The sequence below is a fragment of the Herpailurus yagouaroundi genome, unplaced genomic scaffold (genome assembly GCF_014898765.1).
Source record: "Herpailurus yagouaroundi ecotype Mexico unplaced genomic scaffold, PumYag 253, whole genome shotgun sequence".
Classification (NCBI taxonomy): Eukaryota; Metazoa; Chordata; class Mammalia; order Carnivora; family Felidae; genus Herpailurus; species Herpailurus yagouaroundi.
This window is the reverse complement of record NW_024412470.1, coordinates 3115234-3128771: the sequence shown is the minus strand read 5'-3', so window position 1 is coordinate 3128771 and position 13538 is coordinate 3115234. Positions and strand designations below refer to the sequence as shown.

Sequence of the window (13538 nt, the reverse complement as noted above, 5' to 3'; positions counted from 1 at the left end):
CCAGGGAAGTGGAGACAGCACGTCTCTTGTTGCCAGAGCTCACTACACTGCTCACTGATTACCCTGTCACCATTTTTTATGTTGGTTATCTTTATTCGTATTCGTTTCCTTTTAAATGACACCGTGGAAGTACAACTATTTATTAATTTGGCTGTTTCTCCTTAAAAGCATTTAATTCCAATGATCTATCAGCATGTTGACTTTATTTAGTAGCATTGTGTGGGAAGGTCTCATGTCTCTCCCTTTGCCCTTTATCCAGGGCCCACAGCAGCTAGCACGAAGGCCAGATGGTTCTCCCACCCTGCTTCATGTGAATTGCACTAGTGACATAAATAACGCTCTCAAGTTGTGGCTTTTAAAATAGGCTCAACTGTGATGAACACACAGGAGATGACTCTCATAATTCTAAATCTCTTCTCAGATTTCCACAAGGCTGGGAAGGTTCTTGTTTTGCTTGAGGGTTGAGGTAAGTGGGAGGAAAGAACATACATACATTTCTATTATTCATCCCAGGAGGTAAAAAGATCAGGAGAACTATCATTGACAGTTCCAGACAGGTCAATCTTAAGTTGTAACATAAACATTTTGGCAGGCAGCATTTGGTTGTCTACTTGTCCAAGGGGCCTCTGGTTGCTGTTACTGACTGCCTAAATTTTATAGGTGGACCCTAAGCAGTGAGCAAGAGCCAGGTGAATAGATTTTATCGTTTGCAACATATTAACACTCCAGTTCAAAAGCACATTTGAGACAGGGTAAGGAGACCCCAGAAAAGCCTCTGCTGTATTTTATGGGTGGTGACTATGTTATTCAAATAGATTAGCTGACACCCAGTTCCTGTATGAAAGATATATGAATGATTGGGGTGCCTGGGTGGCTCAGTTGGTTAAGCATCCAACTTCGGCTCAGGTCATGATCTCACAGTTCATGGTTTTGAGCCCTGTGTTGGGCTCTGTGTTGACAGCGTGGAGCCTGCTTCAGATTCTGTGTCTCCCTCTCTGCCCCTTCCTCATTCACACTTTCTCTCAAAAATAAATAAACATAAAAATATTTAAAAGATATGTGAATTATCAATTTCTAAGGAAGTAAAGTACAATATTGACACATTAAAACTCAGTTAAACCTGGTTTACTCATTGATGATTCAGAAGTGATCCAAAAATCTGAAGTTACTGAATTAAGAATTCCTAATAAAGTATCTCTATTTTGAACCTGATTTAGCTCATACTCTATGGATGAGTAGAAGTGGGTTATTCCTTATATGATGTATTGCCAGATAATGCAACATTTGCTAGATATCTTGAAATTTATATATCCAGCTACATAATGAAGATAATATTCCACAATACCAATGAACTTTTTGGAAGTTCATTATGACTCACATAAGCCAATTTCAAAGAAGGAAATGCAGAAAAATTTAGTTAACTAGAAAATTCAAACTCATTCAGTTCACAGTGAATAATTACTATGCTCTCTGGCTAGAAACAAAACACCATATTACCAGTAAATATGAATTAACAGAGACTTTATATCCTAATTAAGACAGGACCTAATTGAGTGACATTTGCTTTTACTCAACAAAGCCCCAGGAAGTCCTAGGCAAAGATGAAGGTTGAACTAAAAGAAAAGACCTGTTCTCACTCAAATCTTGAGTTATTGGGAATGCAAGGGAACCCTCTTTTCGTAGTATCAAAAGCGAAAGACAGATTCATCACATTTTGGGATCTAAAACAGCTGTGCTATTTTCTGAGCTGCAGAGGTTAAGAGTGGTGGTGCCGAATACCCACCGCGTCAGACCCCAGTGGCAATGGCATTGAGAAGGTGGCACTGAGGCACCGTCACAACACAGTCTCTGACACCAGAGACAGTGGACCCCGTTGAACACAAAAGACCATGCATCCATGTGGGATGCAGATTTGACTCAGCAGGTAACAGAGTTTAGATTAGGAGGCAGGGTTAGTGACATCTGCCACATGAGGCCCCTGGAAATAATAGGCTTGGGGCACTTTTCACAGCAGCCTTTTAATCTCAAAACAGAGGACAAGGGTGAGCCAAAGAAATTTTATTTTGTTGCTAATGCAATTTAATTTTATATATCTCAGGGCCTCCCCAGCTTCATCCAAATTAGACTCCTAACATGCATCTATAAAGCCAAAAGATCAGAGAGAAGAGTAATGTTATTTAAGTGCTCCATTTTCTAAGAAAATACAAGGCTGTCTCTCCTTAATGATTTGTAATTAAAATCATTCAGGTAATTATATTTAATGAATAATATCTCCCTTCATCTCCAGGCATCCTGGATGAGTCAGAAGGGAAATATTCTTGTGGAAGATAAATATACTTGTGTTTGTGTGTCTGTACACCCATCTCTATCCACCTTTCCCTTTGTCTCCGGCCCCTCCACCCCTTCAAGGAATAAGAGATTCCATTATTGGAAGCAGATGAGTCAAAGCCCCCACCCCCACCCCGCCTAGGGGGGCGGGGAGACAGAGGTGCAGGTAGGAGGCCCCTGTCTGGTAAATTAGACAGCTGCCAGTTCTGTGTTTATGAGATTGCTTTCCCTCACGTGACTTTCAGACAAGCCTATTCACCTGTTAACCCCTATACTCTGTGCCTTGAAGATCACTGTCAAAACTCGCCAGGTAGCACTTGATATGTGGAACCAGATTTGCCCCAGCTCCTCTGTAGGAGTCCTCAGCCCCTGCCTTTTCCAGATTGCCCCCCTTCCTTCATCACTGCTTTAGGACATCATGATCAGCAGCCTACCAGACCCTCATTTCCCCAAGAAACCACATAGAAGGAGAACAGAAAAGAAATGTAGAGCATATTCTGGCCCCCTGAGTCCCACCAAATGATTTCATGAGGCCCCTTATAGATTTGTTTAGGCCCACGTTGATCTTTCTGGGACCTGAAGCTCTAAGCTAATGCCTCTGGCCAATGGGTACCACAAAACCCTTTTTAACTACACGCACACTCCTGTTCCCACTGCAGAAAAAGCCTTTCTAAAGGGACCTGAACTATTACTTTCCAAACCTTTGAGACCCAGATGTTTTCATGGGCTGAGAGCTGTTCTCTGAATTCAAAAGGGAGCTGGTGCTTTTACGGAGCTGAGTAGTGGCAGATGTCCAGCACAACTCATGTGGTGAGTTCACTGTATTGTGATTTATAAAATGTCCCCAATAAAACTAAAAAAAAAAAAGAAAAGAAAAAAGAAAAGAAAAAAGAAAGAAAGAAAAATCTGTTCCTTATTTACCCTACAGTGGAAAAAAAAAGCACCATAATGCATTTCTAAGAATGCTTAATTTTATGTGTGCGATCATAATCATTTAAACACTTGCTAGCATTTTTCCAGAAGCCTTTTCTCTCTTAGAAGAGCCAAAACATTTTCCCCACCCTGATTGTCACAAGCAAAAAGTAATAAATAATTTCTTCTATTAGAAGCCTGAAGGACACTTAACTACGTGGCATATATTTTAAGAGAAATTTGAAAGATAATTTTTTTATTCAGAGCTTCCAAGAAAAGATGAAAGTGAATCACATTTAAATTAATATTGGAAACCAGCAGAGTTGGGGAGGAAGCACAAAGGAAATTGCGCTTTGCCTCTCCCCCAGTTTTTATATATAAATTACCATATATGTTTTTAAAAGAACGTGTATCCATTTATAAAACACTGTACACATGATTTAGTAACTTAAAAAAAAATCAATGTTTATTTTTGAGAGAGATAGACAGAGTGTGAGTGGGAGGGAACAGAGAGGGAGGCACAGAATCTGAAGCAGGCTGCAGGCTCTGAGCTGTCAGCACAGAGCCCTACACGGGACTCAAACTCCTGAACCAGGAGATCAACTGACTGAAGTCTGTTGCTCAACTGACCGAGCCACCCATCTGCCCCTATTTTTATATCACTAGGAGAAACTAGCTTTCCCTGGGCCATCCAAAAACAATAACATGAACCTGATAGAGACAGAGACTTTGAGTCAGGGCAAAGGCAGAACAGGGAAGGACAGGAAGGAAGAAAACAGATACCCCATCGGCTTTTCTCTGAAAGCAACCCAGGTCCCCAGAGAATCTGTAGCTGTAAAAGAGAGTGACCAACATCTCAGCAATGTAAAGTTAACTTATCGTGAAGCTGAAGTAAACTGAAGGCTTGGAAACTCAGGAAAAAAGATTGTAACAGCGAGGCACTCTTGTAGACTTTACTTAACCAATATCAGACCTTGGTATTTTAAGTTCAAGTGTGATATCTTTACCTCAGTTTTGTTAGATACTCAGAGAGTTCAACCCTTTTTTGGGATGCAGAACAATTTGGAAACAAAAGCAAATCTAATTAATGCTGATATGTGGGATAGATAAGAGGAGGCCACTCATGGCTATTGTGAAAATTTCTGTAAGATACATCTAGGACCAGGGCGCCTGGGAGGCTCAGTCGGTTGTGTCTGACTCCTGGTTTTGGTTCAGGTCGTGCTGTCTCGGTTCATGAGTTCAAGTGCCCTGTTGGGCTCTGTACTGACAGCATGGAACCTGTTTAGGATTCTCTGTCTCCCTCTCTCTGCCCCTCCCCTGCTTATGTGCTCGCTCTCTCTCTCTCTCCCTCTGTCTCAAAGATGAATAAACATTAAGAACAAAAACAAAAACAAGATACATCTAGGACAGTGCTTCTCAGTAGGGGAATTCTTGCCACACGGAGGATATTTGCTCACGTCTGGAGATATTTTTGATTGTCACCATTTGGGGCTACCACTGGCATCTAGTAGGTAGAGGCTAGGGATGTGCTACACTTCATACAATACACAGGACAGCCCCTCACAACAAAGAACTATCTATCCAAAAATATCAATAATGCCACTGTTGAGAAACCTTGGTGTAGGAGGACAAAAACATTCATTAGCATAATAGCGTCAAGGTGCAAGGTCAAAGTCACCTTAAACAATCTTTTTCTCAAATGAGCCAGAATACTGACTATCAAGACAAATAAGGGATCTCACCTTGGCAAATGTGCATGTTGCTTCTCAGGTAACTAGAAGAAATCAGCTCTAGCTGTTTAGGATGGAGAGACAAACTGTGAACAGAGTGCCCACCATCGTCAACTGCCCATGGACAAGAACCCACCCCTTGTCATTAATTCTGCCATTTGGGGCAGAATTGAAAAAAAGAACAAGAGGAGAAAAATCCTTAGGAACCCCTGAAGGCTGGGGGTGATGTAAGACTAAAAGCTTTCATAGATCTTTGGGAAAATGAGGGGAGGATGATATAGAGAGAGACATCTGGACATAGTGACACATCCTTTGGGACATTCTCTATGGAGTCACCCTTTTTGAAGGCCTAGGTTTCTAAGGCTTCCTTCTTTGTAAGGAAGTAAAGAGCAATTTATGTGAGACTGCAACTTCCGTGAGTCCTATTTTGTGTGGGTTTTGAGATATAACTACTTGTTCAGTAAAAGCACTTCTTCACATCCAAGACTGGGGAAAATCAGCAAGGCAAGGAAATCCTTGGGGATGGATTGTGACCATTTGCCTATGTCACTGCAAGGGCCCCCATCCCTTAAGCGATGGCTGAAGGTTCTTGGCAGAGATGGTAGTACCTACAGACCAACAATGACAGATAATAATCCTTCTGGGGAGGTGGTATGACCCACTTCCCTCAGTCCTGATTGCTTTCCCTCAAAAGACTTTAGCAAGAGAAAAACAAGGGAATGTGCCACCTCACCACCCCTGCCTGAGCAGCAAGAGACTAATTCATATAAATGATCATTCAAGAAATTCTGAACATGGTCACAAAAATCACAAACTCCCAACACAGGCTGCAGATGAATTTTTATGGCAAAGTAACACTTTGTATTAACTTGGTTCTGACCTTTGTCTCATTATTGATTGCCTAGTTCCTTTTCCTTGAAAAACTGTTTCAATCAACTTGGTCTTTCATATAAAAAAAGCCCCAACCCTTAATATAACACGTATTTCTTTCTTTTCCCAGTAGTCCATTTGGAATCATAGTATTAAAGCCAGAAGGTACTTTGAAGACTGTATGGTGACAGGAAAATGAGGTATTAAAGGACCTGAAAGCCAAGTGTGTTACTCAAGGAAATGCTGAGTATTTCCTTTTCATGGGTGTGTTCATCTTCCCACCTAGAATACATCTCTCATGACAGGAGTGATATCATCAACTTAGGCTTCAGATCAGGGAAACCATTATCGTACTCATACATTTTTCCTTATCAAAACATTTAATTATACTTGATGGGGTAAACACAAACTCTGTTTCATCATTTGTGGATTTTTAAAGTTGATTTATTTATTTTTGCAGAGCCTGATGCAGGGCTTGAACTCAGGAAACTGCGAGATCATAACCTGAGCCAAAACCAAGCGTCGGATGCTTAACCGACTGAGCCACTCAGGTGCCCCAAATCATTTGTGGATTTTAATTTTATTACACTGAGCCATCAAAAATGAATTAACTGACTTCAGCATATCAAATTTATCAAGCACATTAGAAAAGGTTTCTTACTATTCTCTAAGCGTTTCCACCTAAGATATTTTTCTCTTGAACAGGTTTACACAACTAGAATTCAAACCACATGTAATTACATTTAGTAGAATTCAGAGCTAGTTTATAAACATCATAAAGAGTTTCAAAGCAGACACACACTAACCTACATTAAATATCAACAGCTATCCAACAATCTGGGGGGAAAATGCTACTAAGAAATCTGCAAATTGGAAGGAAAAAACTGCCAACAGAGGTCATTGTTTTGGAAACTGATAGAACCAGAAGAAAGTTGGACAATTCGCTTAGCCCATCCTCTTGACTTTAGGCAAGAGTGCCCTAAATAGTCTGTACAAAATGTTCAACTTTCTCCTAGGCAAACTATTTCAAGGAACAGCATTTGGCTTCAGTTCCAGAGAAGTAACCGTTTTTAATACTATGGCTCACATACTTGACACAGTTAACATTCTGAACAGTTTTATAAAGGGTACTTGTATCCTTTATAAAACATATCCTTTATAAAACATACATATAGAACAAAAACTGCAAGACAAGATTACCGATAAAATATTGGAATGCAACCATCAGTCAACTTTGAAATCATATACACCACTCAGTTTAGGTCTTGTGTGCACACAGTGTGCACAGAACAATGGCTCAAAATTGCAAACAAACTGATGGTACATAAATTATTTAGGACCATTAAAAACCCTCAGGATATTTAGGTCAAATTGCTCAAAAGTCTTCAAAGCAAACTTCTCAGAAACGAAATTTCTCAGCACCTCATCTATTCTGGTTATTATTTAATTTACTGTCCAGATAACTTAATGTCTTTATTTCCAACAGACTTGTTTTCAAATATGTTGACATTTTAGTCAGCGTTGAATGCTTTTAGTAACCTTGATATATCTTTAAATCATAAACAATTATATAATTTGCAAATAGATGCACTGTTTTTGAATAAGAATCATTATACAGATGTGCATTTTGGTCAACAGGGAATTAAGTAGGTTACTTTTAGAAACTATTTTATTTAGTTAAAAAAAAGAAGTCTAAATGTAATTATTGGGCCCATCGTATTTTCCTTGTATTTTTCTTAAATTCATTTGCTTTTAATTCATTTAAAAAAATGAATTTCATATGTTCTCTAAAATATACTTCATTGATTTTAAAGTTCTAGAGAAAGCCCTTTTTCTATCTGATTTGTGATACTGAAGTACATTTGTAAGGGGTTGATTCTTGCACCTGATCCTTAGTGATAAATATAATCACATGAAGGTCAGAGGAGACAACGTGAGAATAGTACTGTAGGCATTTTGGACTGATGCTAACATCAAATCTGCCCTAATGCTCTGTAGAGGTAATGGGAATACTTGTAAGTCTCAATGCAGTGTAAGTTCTAAATTTTAAAACCAGAATTTGAGTTATGCTAACCAAAAGAACTAACTAAGGACCCATTTGACTTTAAGAAAAAGATCACATTGGTTTTCTGGTTCAAATTTTTATCTCATTTATATTTGACTATTAACAAATCCATATTTTATCTTTCAGCTTACTCATCAGATATTGCCACATCAAGTAAGAATGATCAAATAGTGCAATAGGGGCGCCTAGGTGGCTTATTCAGTTAAACATCACTTTGGCTCAGGTCATGATCTCACGAGTTCGAGCCCTGCATCGGGCTTTCTGCTATTGGTGCAGAGTCAGCTTCATATCCTCTGTCTGCTCTCTCCGCCCCTCCCCCTCTCATGCACACTCTCTCTCTCTCTCTCTCTCTCTCCCAAACATAAATACTTAAAAAAATTGTTCATACAGTGAAAATATTTGTTACATTGAAGATGTGTCATAAATACAATTACTGCTTTAACATGCACTTGCTTCAATTCCATGTTGATATAACTTAATGGCAATGACAGATGATAAAATTGTGTCTGTCTACCACTTACAACTAAGTTTTTATTGCTTCTTTCCAAAGCATTTAATAGAGCCAAACATACTAATACATGGCGCTTGGCTCAACTGTTACCTGTGATCTCATAGTATATTGATATTAAGCCCAGGGATAGATTTCAGTATCAAACAACAACAAATAAAGATAATTATTCTACCTTGTAGTAATCTTAGGTATAATCCCAATTATTTTTTGTTTTCCTATTTTTTGAGAAGCTAACACTATCAGGCAGCATATAAATCTGTCTTCTAGATTCCTAAGCTCAGCTTTTCAGGGAGCTAGCTCTCTCCGTGTCTCTCTCCAAATCCCCAGTGTTTATCCTTCATTATCCTCTCATGAACCCCTAGTCGCCTTAGACCCGGGACAGCTAACAAGAGAAAGCTAAGAACATCACACCCAATATCAATTATAGGTAAAAACTATTATCTCAAGTGGAATTTTCCAGGAGCTGCAAGAAAGATCCATTGTCTTTTCAATTTGAATAGGTATATCCTCAAGACTGTTAGAAATAGCAAAATAAACTAAATTTTATGAGATTAATCATGTGGAGCAAATCAAAGTAAGATGTGGTTAAAACCCAATTCTCATCTTTTATAAGCTTAATTAAACATATGATTAAGGGGTAGAGTGTGTGTGTGTGTGTGTGTGTGTGTGTGTGTGTGTGTGTGTGAACGCATACAGACATGGTTTGTATAACCTCTTATTTTCATTTCCATGGCCCCTACCCACCCTGAGAACCTGTTCCTACACCTGCCACTGGACCTGACCTTGTTCCTCCCTTTCCTCCTCCACCTACCTGCCCCTCCCCTTTCCTCCCACTAAGTTTTTTCCATCTTGTTTTCAAGTCTTAAAACTTGAAAGGATTAAACTTTGAAAGGATTAAAACTTAAAACTTGTAGGATTGGGTGAGATTGATTGTGTTAATCATGCATTCAGTTGAGTTAATATAGATAGTATTTATATTAAATGTGCAAGGTCCTTAAATTAATTTGGGACTGTTTGTATCAGGTAAATGAGCTAATATTCAACATTTTCATTTATTTAGATTTTCCTACAGCTGTTCTGCTCAAATGGAATTATAGTTGTGCTTTGGTCTTTACTTTCTCATATTTTCATATTCCCTTCCTTTCACCTTGCTGAGAAAGGGTTTTCCAGGTGAAAATAACCCTTTCAACCTAGAGGCAAGAAGATTACTTCTTGGTATTTCCAACTGTGAAGGTTTAGTGATACTTTGGGTTTTAAAAGGAGGAAAGCACATAAGTGTTTATTGTGGGCTTAGGATGGCCTAGAGATAGATGATCTGCACATACTATGCCATTTGGCCCTGTAACAACTCTCTGAGGCTGGTAGTATTATTACTTTTTGCAGGTAAGTAAACTGAAGATGAGGGAGAGGACCAAATTTAGGCATGTCTTTCAGGCTCAGTGTTCACTGTCAATGTTCAGTCCTCTATATTCTACATTGGGGCTCCTTTCCTTTCAATCCAGTCAGTAATCCCTTTGCTTTTTGGAATGATTTTACTTTATAGTGGTTTTTTTGTTTTGTTTTTTGTTTTGTTTTTTGTTTTTTGTTTGTTTGTTTTTTTTTTTTTTTTGTACTTCAGGCTAAGTTGATAAAAAACAAAATTTTACCTATGCAGTATTTATTGAAAATGTGTATATTGTATCATATCCATGCCCAGCGCTGTATTCGATGTTGAGAAACCAAAGTAAATAACCCCATTTCTACCTGCAGTTCAGCCGCTTCCCTTAAAGGAAGTAGGGCGTGTATCACATCACTGTGGTGAGTCACCTGCACAGAAGCTCGCAGGGGCGGGAAGGGCCATCTTGTCCAGGTGTCGGAGCATCAGAGCTTCAAGGACACCGCCCTGTTAGATTACTGACTTTCTGAGAAATTCTGAGAGAGCCCTGGTTACCCCTGGACCTCAGATTTCTACTCTTTTGCCCATAGTTCATTATGGGTTCTACAAACTTATCTTCATTTCCCAAGGAATGACATTAATAAGCCAACTTTGTCTCTGTTTTCCTAGCTTTTATTTCCCATGTAACTTCAGCCTGCCCACTTAACCTTTTTTTGCTTTGGTTAATTATTTGCACAATACAGGTAATGGCTACCTTAGGAACTGCTGGAGGGCTTAATTAATTAATTAATTAATGTTTATAACACCTTTGAAAATGTAACATTAAAGCTCCCAAGTTGGTGCAAATTATTACCATTATTGACATCATCATCATCATCAATCTGTTTCAGTATGGCCAAAGGCAGACTCCAAAGGGGTGAATCACGATAGTTCTCTTCAGACCTGGCTCCGTCTTCTGAGCTTGACTGCTTGATCTGAGAGTTCGAACCTAATTATAGACAAAGCAGTTGAGGGAAGTTCTTTCTGTCTAAGACACAAACAAGTCATCCCCTGCTCCCACTTCCTTGACTGTTTCTGCAGCTGGTTGCTAGCCTTTCTGCTGATCCTCACAAGGTCATATCTATGTATATACAAAACATGTGGAAATTCTCCTTAGCCAACTGACCATTGACTGGATCCCCTGGAGAACCTTGGCATTTCCTCTTTATAATTGTGTAGACCAGGAACAGTGGATTACAGACTTGAACTCAGAGTGTGAATGAGTCCATCTTTGTTTAGCAACTAGGACTGTGCCTATAGTGCTCGCTTCGGCAGCACATATACTAAAATAGGACTGTGCCTATAAACATAAGCCTATCTGGAAAGAGAAAAGTTACATCAAGTCACATAAACATCACTTTGAATATAATTATTAAGTACCTGGTTACTACATAGTTAACTGACATTGAAATCTGTGGTTTCAAAAGAGTGCTAATTATAACCAAAAACCAGTTATTCTAAACACTGGAAAAAATTGATTTTGACTAATGCATTTCCCTTTGCCCCCAAAAATTGTCTTTTATCTTTTTTTTTCCTGGATAACTCATATATTCTTTATGATCACTTAAAATTCTTCCTCATTTAGGAAACTTCAAGCCTCATGCAAGCCTGTGAATTTGCTCTCCTCACCCCAATATATGATACTTTGTGTACATCACTTGTCTGGTAATTATTTGCTGCTCTGTGACATACCCAATTATTTTCTTTTACAATGTTTTTACAATGTTTTTATCTTCCTTTTTTCAGTTACATTACACAGCCCTTGTGGGTAGTAAAAAAGGGGTGTTCATCACTGTACCATTGGAAATGCCTAGGTTAGATCATTGGAAATGGGACTCAATGGACATTTGTTTTTGATTTCTTTCTTATTTGAGAGAATGCTTCAAACTTTAGATCTCAAAGACTATTTGACACTCCTGCTGAAGTTTATGGCAAGATTGCTATGCCCTTTCCTTTTCTTCCTGAGCACATAACTGGACTACACAGTCTCTCTTGCAATTAATCTAGACCATGTGATTGAGGTTGGCCAATGTGATATGGTGGAAGTGATGTCATTGCCCAAACAGGCCTATATGTATTCTTGCCCAAATCTTCCTGCTTGCTCCTGCTCTGTTTATTCATTAGCATACTGAATAGAAAACACCCTAAGGACCTAAAAAAAGATAGAGCCAGAAGATAGAAAAGATCAGTCCCCAAGCCACCAGGTAGAAAAGAGCTTCTTGGGAAAGTTATGTGGCCAAGATGACACATGATAGTCTGTTGCATGAATGAGAAACAAGCTTTTGATAGATCAGGAAATTTGAGGATTGTTTACAATAGAAGCCTAAATTTACTCATACACATATAACCATCTCATTCTTAATCTATTACAAATGGAACTCTTATTTCATTTCTCCTTTATTGTCCAAATCCAGTGCTTTCGCAAGTCTTATCCAAATATATATTATATATAATATTATACATATTTGCTTCTAAATATATCTATCAAAATATGTCTCAAAGCACATCAAATTTGGCCATTTGTTTCCATTATTCTGCAGCACCTCCATGGTCTTGCATGAAGCTCTCATTATTTCTTGGACTCCATAACAGCCTCTGAAGAGCTCATGTCGCTTCTAGTCTCGCCTTTCTCTTTTCTTCAATCCACAACAAGGGAACTCATATGTTTAAAACGCAACTGCAACTACACCACTCCCTTATTTTAAATCTTTCAACAGCTTACCATTACACCAAGAGTAAAGACCAACCCCTAACCTTGACCTGCAAGACCCTGCACGTTCTGGCCCCTGCTAGCTCACCAAGTTCATCTCAGGACAGTTTCCAATTACCTACCAAGCCGAGTCATCTGGAATTCTTTCAGTGTCTCTAACAGCCTAAATTTTTTATCTCCTCCAGGATCTTCACCCCTGAAGTTTGCCTCACTTTGAAAGCTTTTCTCCTTGCCCTTCACATTACCAGGTCATGTCACTGTGGAAATATCCTTTCCTCAGAGCGATTTTCTTTAATCACTATATCTGAGAAAATTCTTGACCCTTGGTTATCCTTTATCGCACTACCTTGCTCTTTCTGTTTCAGCAATTACCAGAATTTTTAGTTATATCTTCATATAGCAAATAAGAACCTCAGGTCGCAAGTTATGAAGTATAAGAATTATAGCTCTAGTTTACATAAATGGATGTTATTTCTTTTTCTATTCTATTTCTAGATCCCATTGCATTTGTATATTGATAAAGATTCCAGATACTATAACAAAGAGCCAAGTAGAATAGTGGTTAAAATATCTTTAAATGTGGCGAGGCTTGAATATTAGAATTTCATTTCTTTCTCTTTTAACCATAGGAGTGTAAGCAGTCAAGGCTGATAAAGCAGTTTTGATGTTTCGGTTGTATTGTCACTGTGTGTTCCTCAATATGAGGCTTCCACACCTGCATACAAGATGTAAGATTAACTGTAATTTGGTGTGGTAGGAAAGAGCAGTTCATGGCTGAGGCAAGGGTTAGGTGGAAAACAGCTCTGGGACCCCAATTCCTCTGGCCTGTGAATGCTCTTATATAAACAAGGTCTTTAAAGGTTTGTAAAGGAAGTGAGATTTTAAGAGGAGATAGACAAAATTGGTAAAAGGTGTGGACAAGGAATAAGAAAAGGAAAGGTTGACTCAGTGTAATGGTAGTATTTGAAAATCCACGCTCTGTTTTTTTTTTTTTTTTC

The 13538-nt window shown here is 38.6% G+C and overlaps 1 long non-coding RNA gene across 3 annotated transcripts in view; it reads left to right on the top strand.

The window, feature by feature from the left end:
• The window catches only part of LOC121020900 (uncharacterized), a 394994-nt gene that overhangs the window by 212658 nt on the left and 168798 nt on the right, over positions 1 to 13538 (top strand). The gene's annotated exons all lie outside the window — the stretch shown is intronic.